At 42.5% G+C, this 4,018-nt stretch overlaps 1 non-coding gene across 1 annotated transcript; it reads right to left on the reverse strand.

Annotated features, from left to right (window-relative positions):
• Positions 1 to 2,973: 2,973 nt before the first annotated feature.
• LOC136390221 (U6 spliceosomal RNA) lies at positions 2,974 to 3,080 on the reverse strand. The gene has a single exon (XR_010748654.1). It is a non-coding gene; the product is annotated as a U6 spliceosomal RNA (small nuclear RNA).
• Between the last annotated feature and the right edge of the window lie 938 nt (positions 3,081 to 4,018).

Raw genomic sequence — 4,018 nt, forward strand, 5'->3', positions numbered from 1 at the left:
GCTTCTCTTAAAACTTTTTTGGCATGAAACCCCCCCTCCAGCACACATTAGCATAACAAAGCCCCTTTCCAAGCAGGAAGGTAATTAGCCATTTCACTTGGCAGTGGCCATTCACCTTGGGCGGTGGCCATTTTTAACAATGAAAGTGAGCAAAATCAAATAACACAAATTTTGCAAATTTATTTGTCCAACAGTGTCCATAATTTTGCCTTTTCCAGAATGTCATGTAGTTGGAAGCGTATACAGTGGTACCTTGAGATATGAGCAGACCAACATATGATTTTTTTTTTTTTTAAAGATATGAACTGCAGCCCTGGCCGGTTGGCTCAGCGGTAGAGCGTCGGCCTAGCGTGCGGAGGACCCAGGTTCGATTCCTGGCCAGGGCACACAGGAGAAGCGCCCATTTGCTTCTCCACCCCTCCGCTGCGCCTTCCTCTCTGTCTCTCTCTTCCCCTCCCGCAGCCAAGGCTCCATTGGAGCAAAAGATGGCCCGGGCGCTGGGGATGGCTCCTTGGCCTCTGCCCCAGGCGCTAGAGTGGCTCTGGTCGCAACATGGTGATGCCCAGGATGGGCAGAGCATCGCCCCTGGTGGGTGTGCCGGGTGGATCCCGGTCGGGCGCATGCGGGAGTCTGTCTGACTGTCTCTCCCTGTTTCCAGCTTCAGAAAAATGAAAAAAAAAAAAATAGAAAAAAAAAAAAAGATATGAACTGCAACTCAGTCTGTATTTTTGTTCGAGATCCGAGCAAAATTCCGAGATACGAGTTGTGATTTTGGGAACTGCTGCTAGTAGGTGCATTAGCGTATGGGTCCAGTATCTGGCAGCACAACACCAGCATCTCATTCTTTCTCACGTGTTAACTGCAGAGTCAAGTTGAATCTCATGCGCTGTACTCATTCTTGCATCATTTTTTCATTTTTTACTAATTTTTTGTGTGTGCTATCATGAGGCCAAAGAAAGTGAGTGTAAAGGACAGTGGTGAGAAGATGAAGAGAATGATGTTGATAGAAGTAAAGCAAGAAATAATAGAAAAACATGAGCGTTGTGTATGAGTGATTGAACTGGCAAGGCTATATAACTGCAATACATCTACAATTTATACCATCCTTAAACAAAAGGATGACATCAAAAGCACAAATCCAGCGAAAGGAACTACAATTCTGTCCCAATTAACAACAAATATTCATGAAGAAATGGAGAAGCTTCTGCTGGTATGGGTGAAAGAGAAAGAGCTGGCAGGAGATACAGTGATGGAGATTGTAATATGCAAAAAGGTACATATTATTTACAGCAACTTGAAGAAGAAAGAATCATCAACCTCAAAAGAGGCAGCAGAAGATACATTTAAGGCAAGTCACGGCTGGTTTGAAAATTTCAAGAAGAGATCTGGCATCCACTCGATGGTGAGGCATGGTGAAGCTGCGAGTGCTGACATTAAGGCAGCTGAGGAGCACATCGCATGTTTTGCTGCACTTATCTCAAAGGAAGGCTACATCCCCCAACAAGTGTTCAACTGTGATGAAACAGGATTGTTTTGGAAAAAAATGCCCCAGAGGACTTTCATCACCACAAAGGAGAAGAAGCTGCCAGGCCATAAACCCATGAAGGACCGTCTGACCCTTGTACTGTGTGCAAATGCTAGTGGTGACTGTAAAGTAAAGCCACTGCTAGTGTATGATTCTGAAAATCCTCGAGCCTTTAAGACTCACAAGATTCTTAAAGAAAAACTGCAGGTTATGTGGCATGCCAATGCTAAGGCGTGGGTTACGCGGCAGTTTTTTATTGAATGGGTAAATCTCGTCTTTGGTCCTGCAGTGAAGAAATACCTTCAAGAAAATAAACTCCCGGCCCTGGCCGGTTGGCTCAGCGGTAGAGCATCGGCCTGGCGTGCGGGGGACCCGGGTTCAATTCCCGGCCAGGGCACATAGGAGAAGCGCCCATTTGCTTCTCCACCCCCCGCCCCTCCTTCCTCTGTCTCTCTCTTCCCCTCCTGCAGCCAAGGCTCCATCGGAGCAAAGATGGCCCAGGCACTGGGGATGGCTCCTTGGCCTCTGCCCCAGGTGCTGGAGTGGCTCTGGTCTTGGCAGAGCGACGCCCTGGAGGGGTAGAGCATTGCCCCCTGGTGGGCAGAGCGTAGCTCCTGGTGGGCGAGCCGGTGGATCCCGGTCGGGCGCATGCGGGAGTCTGTCTGACTGTCTCTCCCCGTTTCCAGCTTCAGAAAAATACAAAAAAAAAAAACCTTTTAAAAAAATAAAATAAAATAAACTCCCAATGAAAGCATTACTGATCCTTGAAAATGTTCCAGCCCACCCACCTGGTCTTGAAGATGACATTCTCATTGAGTTCAAATTTGTGAAAGTCCTCTACCTCCCACCCAACATGACTTCAATCTTGCAACCTATGGATCAGCAGGTCATTTCCAACTTTAGAAAGCTTTACACAAAGCACTTGTTCCGCCGCTGCTTTGAGGTGACTGAGAATACAAATCTAACCCTTCAAGAGTTTTAGAAAGATCACTACAACATCGTGATATGTTTACACATTATTGACTTAGCATGGCAAGAGGTTACAAGAAGAACCTTGAACTTGGCATGGAAAAAATTATGGCCTGATGTTGTTGCAGACAGGGACTTCGAAGTATTTGAACCAGAGATTGAGACCAAGGTAGAAGTGTTGGAGGAGATTGTGTAACTCAGAAAGCTGATGGGTCTGGAGGTAGATGAAGGTGACATAAATGAGCCTGTCGAGGAACATGAGGAGGAACTCTCAACTGAGGAGTTGAAGGAGCTACAGATGATGCAACATACGGAGCTTCTGCAAGAGATTAGTAGTGAGGAGGAGGTAGAGTCAGAGGAAGTGATTTCTACAAGTGAAATTAAAGACATGCTGGCAAAGTGGGAGCAGCTTTCAAGTTTCATTGAAAAGAAACACCCAGAAAAATTTTCAACTGGTTGTGCTTCAGCACTTTTTTTTTTTTTTAATGGAACGCTTCACGAATTTGCGTGTCATCCTTGCACAGGGGCCATGCTAATCTTCTCTGTATTGTTCCAATTTTAGTATATGTGCTGCCGAAGCGAGCACCTTCAGCACTTTTTAATGACACTTGTTTGTCACATTTCTGTAACATTTTCAAAGGCAGGCAAAAGCAAACTTCTTTGGATAGATTTTTATTCAAAAGTCCTGCAAGTAAAAGTGCTGAAAGTACAGCCCAAAAGGCAAAAACAGGTGATGATTAAATGAAAAATACATAATGTCAAGCTTAGGTTAAGTTTAAAGTTAAGAAAATGCATTTTTTTACAATTAGGTTTTTGTGTTTTCATTTTAAGTAAAGAAAATGCAGTTTTAGTTTAGTTTAAAGTAAAGAAAATGCAGTTTTACTTTACATTTAGTGTTAAGAAAGTGCAGTTTTAGTTTACATGTCTACAGTGCCTGCATCCCTTCCTCCCTCCCTCCTCCTCCGCCATTCACCTCTGTTAGCTGCACTTGTCTGTCTCCAAGGTAAGAATACAGTACTAAATAACACTTTTTTCTTTTATTTCATATATTTTGTTATGCATTGGTAAAGTATACATGTGTATTTATTAATTAAAAACATGTCTTTTTTCATAATTTAGGATGGTTTGGGGATGTTTCACAGGGCTGGAATGAATTAAATCTATTTCAGTTATTTTAAATGGGAGAAATTTGTTTGATATACAAGTTGACTGACTTATGAGCTCGGTTACAGAATGAATTAAACTCGTATCTCCAGGTACCACTGTAGTATGTAGCCTTTTCTGATTGTTTTTTTTCATTTAATCATATGCATTTAAGTTTCCTCCATGTATGTTCATGAGTTGATAACTCATTTAGTTTTGGTACTGAATAATATTCCATTTCCTGGATATATCAAAGCTTATTTATTCATTTACTTATTGAGGGATATCTTGATTGCTTTTAAGTTTTGAAATTTATAAAGCTACCATAAACATCTGGTACAGGTTTTTGTGTGGACACAGTTTTTAACTCTTTTCTGTAAA

Source organism: Saccopteryx leptura, chromosome 1 (assembly GCF_036850995.1).
Source record: "Saccopteryx leptura isolate mSacLep1 chromosome 1, mSacLep1_pri_phased_curated, whole genome shotgun sequence".
NCBI classification, from domain to species: Eukaryota; Metazoa; Chordata; class Mammalia; order Chiroptera; family Emballonuridae; genus Saccopteryx; species Saccopteryx leptura.